We start from the raw sequence: 19,577 nt of genomic DNA, 5'->3' as shown, positions 1-19,577 counted from the left end.
TGTATATATATATGTATATGTGTGTGTGCACACACACACACACACATATATGTATGAGTATCCTCCCGTGCCTGTCAGTTTGTCGTACCGTGGGGGCGCCAGTGTTGCTGTGATGCTGGAAGCTATGCCACCAATATTCAAATACCAGCATGCTCACCCATGGTGGACAGGCTTTGGCTGAGCTTCCAGGAAGAAGGACTTGGCAGTCTATTTCTGAAAAAAAAAAAAAACTAGCCACTGAAAATCTTGTGGATAGCAGTGGAACATTGTCTGATATAGTGCCCGAAAGATGAGCCCCTCAGGTTGGAAGGCACTCATAATAAAACTGAGGAAGCTCTGCCTCCTCAAAGTAGAGTCAACCTTAAGGATGTGGATGGAGTCAAGCTTTTGGGACCCTCATTTGCTGATGTGGCACGTCTTAAAATGAGAAGAAACAGCTACAAATATTTATTAATAATAGAAACTCGGAATGTAATAAGTATGAATCTGTACAAATTAGAAATCATCAAAAATGAAATGGAATGCATAAACATCGACATCCTAGGCATAAACAAAAAACCAAACCTGTTGCCATCGAGTTAATTCCCGCTCATAGTGACCCTAAGTGACAGAGGAGAATTGCCGCATAGAGTTAGCAAGGAGTGCCTGGTGGATTTGAACTGCTGAACTTTTGGTTAGCAGACATAGCTCTTAACCACCATGCCACCAGGGCTTCCAATATCCTAGGCATAAGTGAGCTAAAATGAACTGGTGTTGGCCATTTTGAATTGAACAATCATATGGTCTACTATCTATGCTGGGAATGACAAATTGAAGAGGAATGGCATTGCATTCATCATCAAAAAGAATATCTCAGGATCTAAAGTACAGCACTGTCAGTGATACGATAAAATCCATACCCTACGAGGAAGACCAGTTAATATGACTTTTATTTAAATTTATGCACCAACCACTAAGACCAAAGATGAAGAAATCGAAGATTTTTACCAGCTTCTACAGTCTGAAATTGACTAAAAATGCAAAATCAGGGTGCATTGCTAATTACTGGAGATTAGAACGCAAAAGTTAGAAACAAAGACAAAGAATCCGTAGTTGGGAAATATGGTTTTGGTGACTGAAATAATGCCAGAGATTGTATGACTGAATTTTGCAAGACAAAAGACTTCTTCATTGTAAATATCTTTTTTCAACAACATAGGCGGCAACTATACATGTGGGCCTTGCCAGATGGAATACAAAAAAATCAAATCGACTATATTTGTGAAAGAGGCAATGGAAAAGCTCAACATCATCAGTCAGAACAAGGCAAGTGGCCAACTTCGGAACAGAACATTAATTGCTCATATGCAAGTTCAAGTTGAAGCTGAAGAAAATTGGAACAAGTCCATGAGAGCCAAAGTATGGCCTTGCGTATATCCCACCTGAATTTAGAGACCATCTCAAGAATAGATGTGAGTAATTGAATACTAATAACAAAAGACCAGAAGAGTTGTGGGATGACATCAAAGATACCATACATGAATAAAGTGAAAGTTCATTAAAATGAGGGGAAAGAAAGTTAAGAACAAAATGGGTGTCAGAAGAGACTCTGAAACTTGCTCTCTAATGTCAAGTAAGCTAAAGAAAAAGGAAGAAATGATGAAGATTTCAAAGGGCACCTCGAGAAGACAAAGTAAAGTATTATAATGACATATGCAAAGACCTGGAGGTAGAAAACAAAAAGGAAAGAACACACTCATTATTTCTCAAGCTGAAAGGATTGAAGAAAAAACTCAAGCCTCAAATTGGAATATTAAAGGATTCTATGGGCAAAATACTGAATAATGCAGGAAGCATCAAAAGAAGATGGAGGAAATACAGAGTCACTGTACCGAAAAGAATTGGTCAGTGTTCAGTCATTTCAGGAGGTGGTATATGTTCAAGAACCAATGACACATAAGGAAGAAGTCCAAGCTGCACTGAAGATACTGGCAAAAAACAAGGCTCCAGGAACTGATGGAATGCCAATGAAGATGTTTCAACACATGGATACAGCACTGAATGTGCTTACCTGTCTATGCCAAGAATTTTGAAGACAGCCACCTGGCCAACCAACTGGAAGAGATGCATATTTATGCCTAATCCTAAGCATGATGCTCCAACAGAATGTGGAAATTATTGAACAGTATTATTAATATCATACACAAGTAAAATTTTGCCGAAGACCATTCAAAAGTGGTGGCAGCAGTATATCTACAAGGAACTGCCGGAAGTTCAAGCCCAATTCAGAAGAGGACATGGAACTAGGGGTATCATCGCTGATGTCACATGGATCCTGGCTAAAAGCTGAGAATTCCAGAATGATGTTTATCTGTATTTTATTGACTGTGCAAAGGCATTCAAATAACAAATTATGGATAACATTGTGAAGAATGGGAAATCCAGATCACTTAATTGTGCTCATGAGGAAACTGTACATAGATAGACTAACAGGCAGTTCAAACAGAACAAGGAGATGCTGTGTGGTTTCAAGTCAGAAAGGTGTGCATTATGGTTGTATCCTTTCACAATACTTATTCAGTCTGTATGCTGAGCAAATAACCCAAGAAGCTAGGTTTTTATGAAGATGAATGGGGCATCAGGATTGGAGGAAGACTCATTAACATCTTGTGTTGCGCAGATAACAAAACCTTGCTCCCTGAAAGAGAAGAGGACTTGAAGCACTTACTGGTGAAGATAAAAAAACTATAGCCTCAGTATAGATTACACCTCAACACAAAGAAAAAAAAAAAATCCTCATAACTGGACCAGTAAGTGACATCATGATAAATGGAGAAAAGACTGAAGTTATCAAGGATTTCATTTTATCTGGATCCACAATCAACTTTCATGAAGCTGCAGTCAAGAAATCAAAAGATGCATTGCATTGGGCAAATCTGCTGCAAAAGGTCTGTTTCAAGTGTTAACAAGCAAAGATGTCAATTTAAGGACCAATGTGCTCCTGACACAAGCCATGCTGTTTTCAATCACATAATATGCATGCAAAAGCTGGACTATGAATAGGGAAGGCTAAAGAAGAATTGAAGACTTTGAGTTATGGTGTCGGTGAAGAATATTGAATATACCATGGGCTGCCAGAAGAACGAACAAATCTGTTTTGGAAGAAGTACAGCCATAATGCTCCTTAGAAACAAGGATGGGGGGACTAAGTCTCACATACTTTAGATGTGTTATCAGGAGGGACCAGTCCCTGGGCAAGGACATCATGCTTGGTAAAGTAGAGGGTCAACAGAAAAAGAAGGAAACCCTCAACGAGATGAATTGACACAGTGGCTTCAACAATGTGTTCAAGCATAATACCCATTGTGAGGATGGTGCAGGACCCAGTAGTGTTTCGTTCTGTTGTAAATAGGGTCACTATGAGTTGGAATCAACTGGAAGGCACCTAACAACAATAACAACAACATGTATATGTATATGTGTGTATGTGTATATGCATATATATGTACATGTATATGTGTATATGCATTTTTTCCTTTGTATATATATTTCATAATTAAGCTTATAAGAAAAAGATAAATTACATCTTTTTGCTCCAAAATGTATATTGGTGCTAAACTGTGTCATCTTAAAACAGCACAGTTCTTTATTTTTTGGTACCATCTGTCTTTTTCCTCGGTTGTTTCACCAGGATCCATCTTTCGTAAGTGCTATTCCTGTGACAACTTTGTCACGTGACTGGTCCAACATAAGTTATTTAATGCATTCCTTCATCTGCTCTGTGTTCTTGGTGTCTTGATACTTTAAGTCATGAAATTCCAAAATGGGTTGTAAGTGCCACAGTCTCTGCTCCTGGGGACCAACAGTAATTTGTGCATTAGTCTTTAGGTTGTCATTTTCCTGAAAGTGTAGTCCATAGGAAGATTGAAGTCTCTGTTGTTTTGCTCCCTTGCCTACAAAGTTCACAGGGACCTGTTGCAGTGGTACAGAGGGTTCACCGTGGTCCACAGCTTTGTGATCACTGGGATCAGAGACTTCAGCAGGTCCTCCCAAGTTCACTCAGGCCAGAGATTCTTTTTCATTTTTAAATTATCTCCAATGGCCAAGGTATGTCCAGAAAATGCCCTCTTATTATTGGGGCAGGACGATCCATAGGTGGTGACTAGATTTGCTCTTCTGGTGCCAACTGTCTCCTCCCAGTCTATAGCAGAGCCTATGACTTCGCTCACATCATGATCAAACATCTAAAGAGAGCTGGGACTCAGGATTGCAGTAGACAGGGAAGGGCAGTAGGCATGCATTCCCGATGTTCAGACTGTCTTCCAGAACCTTTCCCTCTATCCATCATTTTTTAGTGATGAATATAGCATGTGTAATATGGTTCTATTTTTATAACAATGTATCAGTTAGTCTATATGAATAAATGTATAAAAAGATACATAGTTGACTTAATGTCATTTATTTTTATTGTTGGAAGTTAGTATTAGGGCTGATTTTTTTTAAACTTAATTTTTGTACTTTCCTATATTTCCTTAATTATTTAAATAATAATATAATCTTAAAAAATTATGTGTTTTTTCTAATCCCTTAAAAAAAGAAAGCAATATGTTGTTGTTGTTGTTAGGTGTCATCGAGTTAGTTCCAACTCATAGTGACCCTAGGCACAGCACAACAGAACGAAACACTGCCCGGTCCTGCACCATACTTAGAATCATTGTTATGCTTCAGCACATTATTGCACCCACTGTATCAATCCATCTTTTTGAGGGTCTTCCTCTTTTCTGCTGACCCTGTACTCTATGGAGCATGGATGTCCTTCTCCAGGGACTGATCCCTCCTAACAATGTGTCCAAATTATGTAAGATGCAGTCTCACCATCCTTGCTTCTAAGAAGAGCTCTGGTTATACCTCTTCCAAGACAGATGTTTGTTTTCCTGACAGTCCATGGTTTATTCAACATTCTTCGCCAACACCACAATTGAAAGTCATCAATTCTTCTTTAGTCTTCTTTATTCATTGTCCAACTCTCACATGCATATGATGTGATTGAAAATATCATGGCTTGGGTCAGGCACACCTTAGTCTTCAAGGTGACATCTTTGCTTTTCAGCACTTATATACCCTATGAAAACACAGATTTAAGACAATTGATCTGTAAATAATTGCCCTAACACACACCTACAAGGTATTCCTGAGATGTCAGGGTCTACCTCATACTTTGTTGGCTGCTTAACAGATTTAAACATTATTTTTGAAGAGTCTGCATTAGAAAAAAAAGCTTACTGTCTCCTGTACTCACACATTTCTATGCAACTAGCTTATCAACAATAACAACAAGACCAAAACTATACTTCACCTTAAGCACAGCATGTTACATAAGCCTCTTTTGTAAAACATAAACATAAAATAATATGATCAATATGAATGGATAGATTCACAAGTCAATAAAATGTTGAAACCTAATACTGCTGGACTACATTTCTGTTTAACAAAATCTAGATTATCTAATAAATTGGTTTTTCTGTCAGCATGCACCTTTATAACCACATTACACAACAGACTTCTGGAAGAAGCTAAAGTTCTTGTCAGTTAACACAGAATCTGTGTGCCTTAAAGATCAAAGGCTTATCTGCACTTGCATCTAGAGGGAATATAAAGTTAAAGCTTTATATTCACTCTCCATGCTTAAGAAGGGCATACATATGGCAGTGTGACGTGTCCAATTCTCTGCACACAATTATAGTAAAAAAAACAATTACAGTAGCTAACGTGAATTGACTGTCTTGTTTTCTTTGGCTCAAATGAATAACTAATAGTGTTCTTCGTAATACAATATGATTAGTCATCTTTAATTAAGTGAATAAATTGACTAATAGGAATCTTCCTAGTGATTACTCTCTGGACAAGTGAATTAATCCATGGGTACACTTCAGTCTTGCCCTCAAAAGAGGCCACTCATACTTTCCACACTGGCTCCCATGTTGAGTGCCCTGCAGGTAAGGTAAACATTCATCTTGCTATGAAATAATTATTCCAAAGCCTGCATAATTTAAAAGATTATAAATCCAGTAATGAGTATAAAAGACTTTCAAAATTAAAGCCAAATAATCAGACTATTAAATGCTTAGAATTTCTTCCTAGCCAGGCTACTAATTTATTAACATTGAACATTTCTTTAAAAAAAAAAAAAAATCAAACGTATTTTTAAAAATGCATTTTATTATATTACTTTTGAATTAATCATTTTATAATCAAGAGTAATGCTCATAAACCAATCCAAGTATACAAAGATTTTTAGACAGGCAATCATGGAATGTGTCAGAGTTAGGCTACAGAAAATTCTTTTAAAAAGGGACAAAAGATGTTTATTTTCTTTGATCATTTGTCATAATGTAATGACTTTATAAATGTGGTAAAATTCAAATTTGAAATCTGTAGGAATCAAATCAGCTGAAATTAAAGGAAGAGAAGGAAACATAAATCTCGAACAGTGCTCTCAGAAATGTATTAAAACCATCTCGCCCTTGGGACAACTCATAATGAAAGACATAGGGCTGTACTTCTTAGTGTCACATCTGAGGACACAGCCACAGAACCCACGTAGGATGTTTTGCACCCGGTCTGCAATATAGCTAACAGCCCTGCCCCTAGTCCTTATATTTTCCAAACAATAAATTTCACAGGACCTAAGAAAAGTGGAAGTCATGTATTTCTAATTTTCCCACCGGACTGTGAGGCAACTTCCAGGTGTGGTTTTTGCATTTTTGAAGTTGTTGGGAACAGAAGAAAAAGAATACTTTTATAGAGCTTATCATTTCATTTTGTATTCTGGCTTTCAAGAATTTGCTGTTTCCACTGTAAGTGTTGTATATGCTTATGGCATATACAGTAATTCACTCTATCAGGTGTTATTTTCCCAATTTGTATGAATAATAAATAGTTAGGGAACATAACTTTCTCAGGATGACTCAAGTGGTAATTCACACAAGTTATTTATGGTCTTAAAGCTCATGCACTTAAAATTTATGACAAATGGAATTCATCAATAGCTCAGTGTGTTTAACATGCCATGGCTAGCTATGATCATAGAGGAAAAGACTATTTCCATTATCTATGTATTTGAGAGAGCTGTTTATTTTGCATGAACACAACGTTTGGTTCTTCGTGTTTTAGAAAGTGAAGTGCAAGTCAATTTTTATATCTTCTATCTTGAGGTAATATTTACACTCTGAGGACAGATGGAACCTCTAAACCAAAAAAAGAAAAAAAAAAAAAAAACATTTTGCCATTGAGTTGATTCTGACTCAAATGGTTTGAGTCCCCCCGAGGCACTTTGCAAGAAGGGCCTGGTGATCTACTTCCAAAAAATCAGTCATTGAAAATCCTATGGAACACTGTTCTACTCTGACACATCGATTTCCATTAGTCAGAATCAACTCCAAGCAGTTTTTATTTCATTATTTTTTGGTAATTGATGAAACAGCCAAGACAAAGTAAGTAAGTAGAGAAAAGAAAGGAACGTAAGATAAAACCTTAATAAATATCCACATATGGAATGTCATGAGTCCGAATCAACTCAATGGCAATGAGTAGAATATAAAGGAGTCAAAGTTGTAAATACATATGTTGAAAACCTAGGTATCTTAGTTATCAAATGTTTCTGTAATAGAAATGCCACAAGTAGATGGATTTAACAAAGATAAATTTATTCTCTCACAGTCTAGAAGCCTAGAAGTCTGACTTCAGGGTGCCAGCTTCAGGGGAAGGCTTTCTCTCTCTATCAGCTCTGGGAGAATATCCTTGTCATGGATTGAATTATGTCTCCCCAAAAATGTATATATCAATTTGGCTGGGCCACGATTCCTGGTATTGTGTGATCTTCCTATATGTTATAAATTCTGTCTCTATGATGTTAATGTGGGGGGGGATGGGATGCTGTTGTGTTACTGAGACAGGACTGAATCTATAAGATTGGATTGTGTTTTGAGGCAATTTCTTTAGAGATATAAAAGAGAGGAGCAAGCAGAGAGACGGGGCACCTCATACCACCAAGAAAGCAGCACTGAGAGCAGAGCTCAACCTCTGGACCCTGGGGCCTTTGTGCCTGAGGCTCCTTGACCAGGGGAAGATTGAGGACAAGGACTTTCCTCCAGAATGAACAGAGAGAGAAAGGCTTCCCCAGGAGCTGAGGCCCTGAATTTGAACTTTTAATGTACTTTACCAGGAGGAAACAAATTTCTCTTTGTTAAAGCCATCCACTTGTGGTATTTCTGTTACAGCAGCACTCGATGACTAAGACAGTCCTTGTCATCAATCTCTTCTGGTTCAGGAGCTTCTCAGCACAAAGACACTGGGTCCAAAGGATGCACACATCTCCTGGTTCTTCATTTTTGGTGGCATGAATTTCTTGTTTCTCTATTCCTCTCTCATATCAAAAGAGATTGACTCAAGATACAACCTTATCTTGTAGGTTGAGCTCTGCCTCATTAACATAACTGCCTCTAATCCTGCTCATTAACATCAGAGAGGTTAGGATGTACAGCACATAGGATAATCACATCAGTAGGTAGGGAAGGGCAGCAAGCATGCTTTCACATCAGATCACAAAATTGTGGACAACCACACAACACACATGGCCTAGCCAAGTTGACACACATTTTGGGGGGAGACAATTCAATCCACAATATGAGGAGAGAATGAGGTGCCACAGAACCAAATTAAGGGTATTAAAACATTCAAGGTGAAAAAGGGAGTTCGGTAATGTCAATGAGAGAAGGTGATGCCAAGAAGGAGATAGATTTCCCAAGATGAAGATACAGAGGAGGATTGAATTCAAGCAAAGATTCTTTTGGAAAACAGATAGGCAAGGGAAAAGTAGGCTAAATTTTCACTATTTATTGAAAGTATCTCAGGTAGTAAATATGATGAAAATGCTAGTGAAGAGAAACTTGAGATAGAGCAATCTGAAAGGAAATGATGCCAATTGTCAAGATAAAGGATAATGAAGGTATGAAATAAAACAATATATATAGAGAAGAGAAGCTGAGTTTTATGAAATGTTTCAGATTACACAAACGAATATTTAGCCTGGACCTTTAGTAAATAACCTCTCACAATTTTCGATTAGGAGACATGGTTCTTGTTTCCCTCTTTATCCCCCCAAATTGATGTAAACAGTGATACAACAGTGGTTATATATGTTAGCACCATCATGCCCTGGGAGACTTACAAATTAATTTTTGTGGCTATGACAGTAGAAATTCTAAAACTATTATATTGAAGACAGGTATCTATAGAAGAACAGTAGAAATTCTAAAACTATTATATTGAAGACAGGTATCTATAGAAGAATACCATATAGAAGAGCTAAAATGTATGTATAGATCATTCTATATTCTAAAACTCTTTATATGTAAATGGGTATGACTATTTGAATTTATGCAAATATAATCTCACCTCTAAAACTCATAACTCAATGGGAACAGAAGTAGATCGAAGGGGACAGGTTCATATTACAGCACAATTTGCATACTGAATAAGACTAGATCCTTCTCTTACTCATCTCATCATTTTGATCATGGTCACAATGTGGTAGCAATGCTGTTATAATTTTATTAAGTCAGAATGTGTATCAGAAGAATTTTCATCCAGTTTAAAAGAAATATATCAATAAATGTATGAGAATTTCTCAATTGTGGTAGTTATAAAAATGTAAATTAAAATTGCATGCAGATACCAGAGCACATGCACCAGAAGCACTAAAGGTAAAAGTCCTGACAATACCACGTGCAGACAAGGATATGGAACCTGGGAGCTCTCATACAGTGCCAGAGACAGTGCAAATTGGCAGAACAAATGTGGGAGACTTTTTGACAGAATCTTCTAAAACTGAATGTATGAGGCCTGTAATTTCAATTCTAATTTATATCTAAAAGAGAAAAGACAAAATAAAACTATATACATACATAAAATATATATATATATATAAATAAATATATATATTTGGTTAATTACCACCACCAGTTGCTGTCAAGTCAGCTCTGTTTCATGGCTACCTCATGGGTGCCAGAGTAAAACTACTCTATCATGTGTTCAGTGGCTCATTTTTCTGAAGTAGATTGAAAGACCTTTCTTCTAATGTACATCCAACTTTTGTTTAGCAGCTGTGTGCATTCATTGTTTGCACAACCCAGGAGCTCCACGTTCACCTGAAGACATGAAAAAATGATCATACCAGTGAAATTTGCAATAGCCCCAAGCTGTTTGGAAACTATTGAAAAGCCCATCAAGAGTAGAATAATAAATATATGAATTATGTTATTTATAGCCATTCAACAGTATCCTCTGTAGCATTGACAATGAATTAACTGCAAATACGTACAACTATAACGATCAGTTTCAGAAATCTAATGTTGAATGAACAATTCAGTCTTGGAGGAAGTACAGCCAGAGTGCTCCTTAGAAGTGTGGATAGAGAGACTTCAGCCTGCTTCCTTTGGACACATAATCAGGAGGGAACGATCACTAGGGTAGGACACCATGCCTGGCAGAGTAGAGGGTCTGTGAAAAAGAGAGACCCTCAATGAAATAGATTGACGCAATGGCTGCAACAATGGGCTCAAACATAGCAACAGTTGTGAGAATACGGGAAGCTTGCAACGTTTTATTCTGTAATTCAAAAATTGTTATGAGTTGGAGCCGACTCAGTGGCATGTAAGAACAACACAATGTTGAGCTAAATAAGCCAGAAACAAAAGAGTGCTTATTGGATGGTTTCATATGTAAAAATTTCAAAAACAGGCCCCCAAAATGACTATCTTTGGTGAAATGGCAGAAAGCGTGCCTTATAGAGATTTTGAGGTTCTGGTAATAAACTGTGATATCTGGAGTGATTTCAGGGGTTATGTTCCATACGAAAATTTGTCAAGTATTACTCTTATGATCTGTGTACTTTTCGCGTGTATATTATACCCCACTGAAAAGATCACACACAAAAAAATCAGAAATCATAACTCTCTAATCTGAATGGTATCTTACAATACAACCGTATTCACTTACTGCTTTCACTTGCTAACCTTTGGATTTCCTTACACATGTAACAGACTTTAAAACTCCTCTCCCTTCTTCAATTCTAAGTCCACATGAATCTTCTTATGCATTTGCCTTTAATCAACAGATCTAACATCATTACCTATGCTTTTGTTAGAGGACACTGGAAATATTTATCACCTAAACTTCAGGCAAATCTTTGAAAATGTAGTCATTGCCAGCTCTTTTTTTTTTTTGAACGAGTAGTTTTCCTTTGGCCTTTATAAAATGAAACTGCTCTAACAGAGGTATCACATCTCATCTTTTCAAATCACGTTCAAATGTAAATAAAATTAGGCAATCAATTTGCGATATATTATCTTTTAAAATGAATACTTGCTAAAAAATTAATTAGTAAGAAAGAAATTGAGGCGGCATAAATTTTATTAAGCCAAAAAACGTTTAAAGGTCAAATAAAAGTGATAATTAAAATTTAAGATTGCTTTAATGATTAGATGTTCTGTAAATCTGTATTGTACTTAGAAATGTTTATTCTGAGGCTTGGTTAATTTACCAATATTCCACTCTATTCAACTTTGTTGTTGAATAATACACAGGAGACAGTATCTGATCTGGGATTATATGACTTGTTCTTAGAATGTGACAAGCTATTTTAGAAATTTGAGAAACCCAAGAAAACAACTTGGATGTTGGATGGACTGTAATTCTTGAATAAAATCAATATAACGTGCAAGATTTTTGATAAAAATCATATACAATATATTTCAAAAATTTACCAAATAGAAAGGATTGAAATACACAATAACTAATCCATAGTTCCAGGGGTATGTGAACAGGAGGCTTACTTTTCAGTGCTCAGAAACCTTTGATTTTCACTTAACTGTGTTTTGCATTTAAACACGTGGTGTTTATAACATCCTTAACAATTAAAACTAAATTGCTGTCTGAAGTAAACGCCCCAAGTTAAATCATATTAAACACACGAATAATCATATTAAAAACACTCAAGTAGAACAAACAAGCAAAGGAAACACTCAGCTATTCAAGAGTATGGAATATTTTACAAAGAATATATACTGAAAAAAATTACTCTCAATTTTCATATACAAGCAAATTCTGTATCTCTTTTTTTACATGGCAGTTAAAATTAGAACAAAAGTTAGACCTGAACATGGCGAAGAATGTGATACCTTTACTCTAAACCATGCATAAAATGGAAGAAACTAAATTGATCATTTGGCGTATTAGTTTGTTTTTAGTTATAACAAATAATGCCACTTTCAGAATCTTACATACATACGCCTAATGCATATCTCATATATATTAAAATAAATTTAAAGGCCTATAAACTAAGTTTTCGCTAACTGATTTTGTATATAAGAATGAATGTGATATATATTATTGAATATAATCTTTCAGAAATCTGACATAAATATTTGGTGTATCTACTTATTTTTTAGTAAAACAACTAGTGGCTGTATGCTTTAAAATAGATACTCCAGTTACTTCCAAGTTTATAAAACTAGATAAATCCACTATGTTGTTGTGAGGTGCTGTCAAATTGGTTCCGACTCATAGTGACCCATGTCCAACAGAATGAAACACTGTCTGGTCGTACACCATCTTCATAATCCTTGTTATGCTTGAGCCCATTGTTGTAGCCTCTGTGTCACTCCATCTTGTTGAGGGTCTTCCTCTTTTTCACTGACACTCTACCAAATATGATGTCCTTCTCCAGAGACTGGTCCCTGCCAATAACACGTCCAAACTATGTGAGACGAAGTCTTGCCATCCTTACTTCTAAGGAGTATTCTGGCTGTACTTCCTCCAAGACAGATTTCTTTGTTCTTCTTTGAGTCCATGGTATATTCAAAGCCATCAATTCTTCTTCATTCTTCTTTATCATTGTCCAGCTTTCACATGCATCTGAGGAGATTGAAAACACCATGCTTGAGTCAGGCACACCTTAGACCTTAAAGTGACATCTTTGCTTTCAAACAATTTAAAGAGCTCTTTTGCAGCAGATTTGCCCAAAGCAATGTCAATGTGTCATTTGATTTTTTGACTCTGCTTCCATGGGTGTTGATCGTAGATCCAAGTAAGATGAAATCCTTGACAACTTCAGTCTTTGCTTCATTTATCATGATGTTACTTACCAGTCCAGTTGTGAGGATTTTTGTTTTCTTTATGTGAAAGTGTAATCCATAATGAAGGCTGTAGTCTTTGATCTTCATCAGTAAGTGCTTTAATTCCTCTTCACTTTCAGCAAGCAAGACTGTGTACTCTGTGTATAGCAGGTTGTTAGTGAGTCTTCCTTCAATCCTGACACTCCTGTTCTTCTTCATATAGTCCAGCTTCTCCAATTATTTACTCAGCATACAGATTGAAAAAGTACGATGAAAGGATACAATCCTGACATACCCCTCTTGACTTTAAAACATGCAGTATCCCCTTGTTCTGTCCAAATGAGTGCCTCTTGGTCTAAGTATGAATTCCTTAAACTAGTACAAATATTAATGCAATAAAAATCGTTTGGAGTACTTTCTGTATAACTGGAATTGCCGTAGACTGCATAATATAGACTAGTGTGCCAAATCTGCAGTGTGTGGATAATAATTACCATAAACCCACCAAAAATCCAGTGCCGTCGATAGGCTATGTAATATAGAACTGACTCAATGGCACCTAACAACAACTATAATGCAGAACAGCATGCCAAATCTACACCTCTTTTTATAAATAAAGTTCTATTAAAACACAATCCCACTCATTCATTGATGTTTACTGTCTATCAGAGTTTTCTCTCTACAAAACCAGAGTTGTGTAGTGGCAACAGAGACTGCATGGCCAATAAAGCCAAAAAAATTTACTGTCTGGCTCTTTAACAGAAAAATTTTACAACCCAGATGTACAGAACTGTTTTTACATACAGAAAAGACAGGGTGCTAGCTACAGTTTTTAAGATATCTGTATACTATCAAAATTAAGAGATGCCAATAGTAACAGATCTCTATCTAGCTGTCTCAGTATATTTATCTGCAATATCAAGGAAATACTAGTGGAAACTTGAAGAGTTATATTGTAAGAATCGGAATAGGCATTATGCGAAAGGACTTTACTGCCAAAGTTGGTGCGTGTTTAAATGTTCCATAAACATTTATCAAGAGATTGAGCTAAAGATTAACCTATGCTCTGTGCACTTATGTGCAGGTCAATCAGGTGCTTATATAAGTGAAGAAGTGGACTTTCTGAGTTTCACCTATGATCTTTTCAATGCACAGTCTTCCTTCGGTATCTGCGGGGAATTGATTCCAGGACCTCCCTCCCCCTCAGATACCAAAATCCTCAGATGCTCTAGTCCTGTATATAAAATGGCATATTATTTACATATAACCCATACACAGCCTTCTGTATACATTAAATCATCTCTAGATTACTTATGATAGCTAATACAATGAAAATAGTTGTTTTATTGAAGACTTGCTCTGGAAGATAGCTTTTCTCTCCTATGAGTTTCATGATCTTGAAGTTCTTGAGGCTGTAGTGCTTTACAGAGATGGCCAGCCATCCCTTACTAGCCTGACACTCCATTTCCTCACTCTTCTCAACCTCCTCACACTTAGCTTTCCTTTGAGGGATTGCTTTGACCACTCAATTGCTTTTTAAGACGCTTTTTTTTTTTTTTCACAGAAACAAAGGGTGCATACAGCACAAGTAGTGAACAAAAAAGACGCAAGGGGAACAATGCTCAAAGAATTAATGGGGGAGAGAGACTTAGTATCTATGAAATGTTGGGCAGCTACAGCATAGTATGCCTACACAACATTTCATTTGCATAGATTCAGCATCATGGTGAGCATCAAATTGAAGTTTTCCTTTTTGGAACTCCTCACCCACCCTGACCCCTGAATACTTTCCATCTGTGTTTGGTTGAAAGCCATGATGTGGAACCTATGGATATGATGGGCTGACTGTTTACTTTCACATCTTATCTTGTCAATGTCAAGATCAGACCTCTTGTTTTTAAATCTACAGCCCTACTACTTTCTAATCATAAGGTTTTGCTTAGAGTTCCTATGTGGCGCAAATAATAATACACTTGGCTATTAACCAAAAGGTTGATAGTTCTGATCTATACACAAACATGTTGGCTGAAAGGCCTGGTGATCTGCTTCCCAAAAATCATCCACTGAAAACTCCGTAGACCACAGTTCTACTATGTGTGACACACATGGGATTGCCAGAGTCACAGTTGACTTGAAGGCAATTCTCTCTCTCTCTTTCTCAAGACTTTCAAGTCTTATTTCTCCATCAGTAACTAAAGATGCTAATAGGGTATGGTGATAATTGATGAAACAGTGAGAAGAGATTGGATTCTGGTTATAATTTGAAGGTAAAGTAAAAAACAAACCAAAAAAAAAAAAAACTAATAGCTTGTGAGGTGTGAAAGAGTATATGCTTTCAGTATTTTTCTTCCCTGAAAAACTGAGAAGATAAGATTATTGATTAATAAAGAAAAAGCTATGTGGAGCACATTTTGAGAAAAGGATCAGGAGCTTAGTTTCGAACATGTTAACATTAACTATATAAACTTTATGTGGTGTTTTTTTTTTTTTGTCCTTGTTACTTAACATGTAAAAGCTCAGATACAAATAGCACTTAGACTTTTCTCCAATATTTGTCTACATAAGTTGTTGTTTGAATGAGACAGTAAGATATGATAACAGAAAATGATTTATTTTCCTAAACATAAAAAAGCCATTGATATTAATGGCTGAAGCAAAATTGAACTCATGTATTAATCTTATGACCCCTCAATTCCCCTTATTGAGACATCAACTAAATTTTAATATTTTATGAGGATATCAGAATGATAACAAGATGATTTATATTGAAATAAACTGATTTTATTAAATGCATAGCGTGAAGAGACGAATATCTCTGGAAATGCATACGTAAATTTACATATATTTTCAAAACAGCAAGTATGTAATATTTCCCACTATTTCACTATAGTGTTATGAAGTCAATTTGATTTCCCAACTGAATGAACACTCTCACGCCATTTTACACATGCAATGAATGAGTGGTTGGATTGTAATTTATGTGTGGTTGTCACCAGGGAAAGGAATGGAGCTATATATAAAAGTATACATTTTTTTATTTCCTTAAAATTCCATTCCAGTCACCTTCAATAAATGTTAGATTCATTCCATATTACTGTTTCTTGGGCTAAATGAAAAGATTGTAAAACTTTTCTTTATTAGATTTCCATGAATGGAAAAATAAAATTTTCTTTAAAATGAAAATGAAATCCACAAACTTGAATTTGAGGAAAGGATTAATAAAGAAGGGTCTATTCATAATTATTTAAGATTAAATGAAGAACTACAATATTATATTAAAGAACAAAATCCCATCTTCCTGGGCATGATACTTGACGTGAAGTTTTACCAGCTGTCCATATTTAAAAATATATATATATATATTTATTGTACCTTAAATATAGTGTATAGTGATTAATTGTTGAAGGGCTTGTGTATTTATGTCTATGGTGCCAGAAATGGCAAAGACTGTCTACCCAGAAGGAATTTTTCATAGGTACATCACAAACCCTATCCCCTCAACATCTACCAGATGATTGCTTAATACGTTTGAATTGTATGGTATTATTTCAAATAAGCAAAACCTGGGGAAAATTAATGGCACAGCAAGTAAAGGAATGTATGACAAATGCTATACGCCTTGTTTTATTTAGGGCCTAAAATCTAGTCTAGATTTTTGAATATTCAACATTATCTGGATTATTAACATATTTATTCCTTGCTTAAAGCACTCTAGACCAGAAAATTTTCAGGTTCTAATAGGATAATACCACAATGTAAAGGAAACATAAAAGGAACATCAAACTCTGGACCAGTTGCGCTGTGACTGCTGCTTCACACTCTTAGCTATTGTATTCACGCCACCCTCCCAGACTCAGATTCCTCTACCCTAACAGTCCCAGGCAGCTTCAAATCCATATTTACCAAACAAAAGAATAATTCCTTGTGAAACCTTATAAATATTTTATCATCTGGAAAATTTCAAGTAATAATAAAATGAGTCAAACATTATTAAAAATGTAATTTTAATTATAGAATTGTATTGCCTTTGCTATACACTTTCAAAATGTTTTCTTATATTAGTGGTAGTACAATAATCATTTCATTTGCCTCAAACAGTTCATTTATGTTCTTTTAGTTTTTAATTTGCAGATTTGACTGCTACCCAGGATTACATTTTATTAGCTTTATTAAATATTTCAAACTTTCAAATTATGCAAAAATATTTAACTTTTGAAGAAATGTACTAATTACCTTGAAAGATGGATAGAAAATTTAGTTAAAAAGAAATTTTAGGCTATATGGGAGTTTGAGATTCTTTCTCCACTGTTGCATGAGTTTTGTTTATTTTTAGTTTTCCTGGGAAAACAAAGCATATTTAGTTTCTAATTTTTCCTCAATGAAGAATCAATACTGATATGTCACAATCATTTTACTCATCTTTAAATTGTAATCCTCCACTGTGATTTTGCAGTCAAAGTATTTTTCATTCTTCTAATTTTATATATATAAATAACATATTCATCTGTGATAACAATAGAACATTACTTAGGATGGAATTCCAGACCCTTAATTATACTCATACAGAACTTGTGCTGGATCAATAGGCAGTTCTTAGAACAGAACAAGGGGACACTGCATGTTTTAAAACTGGAAAACGTATGTGGCAGGGTTATATCCTTTAACCTTACTTTTTAATCTGTATGTTGAACAAATCAACCAAGACGTCAAACTATATGAGAAAAGGTGGGGCATCGAGGTTGGAGGAAGATTCATTAACAACCTGAGACATGTAAATGACACAACCTTCCTTCCCTGAAAAAAGATGACTTGAAGCAGTTACTGAGAAAGGTAAAAGACCAGTCTTCTTCAGTATGATTTAACCTGGAACATGAAGAAAACTGAAATCCTCCCAAGTGGACCAATAAACAACATCAAGATTAATGAACAAGAAACTGAAGCTCACAATGATTTTATAATACGATGAGGGTGGGTCCCTCTAGTCAACTGAGAGACACCAGGCCTTTGAGAAAGTAGACTTTATTGCAAGCAGGGAGCTTGTAGACAGACTCAAATCAAACTTCCTGAGGTTGGGATTCCACAGTAATTATAAAAAAATTAGGTATGCCTAATTCATGAAGCTGATGAGAATAGGTGGGTGATTCCAGGAACTAATTAACTTGTGTGGGGGTGTAGTGGAGGGCGCAGTATGGCAGCTAGGGTGTGTGCTTTTTTCCAGGTATGACACATGAATTTTATCTAAGGACAGCCTTGCAGCTTCTTGCGCGTGTCTGAATGAAGGGGAAGCAGTGAAGTGGCCTTGGGCTGCTACACAGGGTGTTTTAATAGGAACTAACAGACTCAGGGTGTGATGAAAGGAGGGGGAACATTTTAACCCTGTTGGTTACAATTTTATTTTACTTAGATCAGTTATCAGCATCCATGGAAGCAGCAGTTAAGAAATCAAAGGACAGATTGCATTCGGAAAAACTGCTGCAAAAAGACCCCTTCAAAGTTTTTAAAAGCAAAGATGTCACTCGGATGACTAATGTACACCTGACCCAAGCCATGGTCTTTTCAATACCTTATGTACATTAGAAAGCTGGACAATGGAAAAAGAAAACAGAAGAACTGAGGCATTTAAACTACAGTGTTGGAGAAAAATATTGGCTCTATTGTGTACTGCCAGAAGAATGCTCCTTAGAAGCCAGATTGGTGAGACTTTAGTTCACTTTGGACTTGGCATCAGGAAAGATCAACCACTAGAAAATAATATCTTGGTTGTTAAAGTGGAAGGTCGGTGAAGTTGAGGGAGGCCATTGATGAGACAGATGGATACAGTCACTGAAACGATAAACTCAAACTGCAGCAATCATGATGACAGAGCAGGACCGGGCAATGTTTTGTTCTCTTATAAATAAGGTCCCTATGAGTCAGAGCCAACAGCACAGAGCAACTAACAACAAAAATAGAACAAAATTTCAGCATAACAGTATTAAAATATATAAATCTCCACATATTTTTCTCAAAGTTGACAATCCTAAATATCATTTTAGAAGATCTAATATGTTCTAAGTTGGTAAATATTGTTTTTGTTTGTTTGTTTTGTTTTTTCCTTTTTTTTTTTTTCTGCATAGCCAGCTTCCAGTTATTTCATAACTGGAATACACTTTGTTACCGGAAGATATATATTCCATCCATGATTCATAAGTATCACAATAATCTATTATGTCTAAATTCATGCCCTACTCAACCTGACACATATACTACAGGTAACAAAAAATAGCATTTTGTTTATTTGTTGGTTTGTATCTCTTTTTGTTTGTTTGTTTCTTGTGGAGATGTACCTAATTTTCTTTACTTGGTTTGCTTTCTTATAATGGAATGCTTTAAAAAGTGACCTGTAGATAATTTACAAACCATTGCAACAATTTATTAAATAAT

The sequence above is a fragment of the Loxodonta africana genome, chromosome 17 (genome assembly GCF_030014295.1).
Source record: "Loxodonta africana isolate mLoxAfr1 chromosome 17, mLoxAfr1.hap2, whole genome shotgun sequence".
Taxonomy (NCBI): domain Eukaryota; kingdom Metazoa; phylum Chordata; class Mammalia; order Proboscidea; family Elephantidae; genus Loxodonta; species Loxodonta africana.
Note: the sequence above shows the minus strand (reverse complement) of the source record.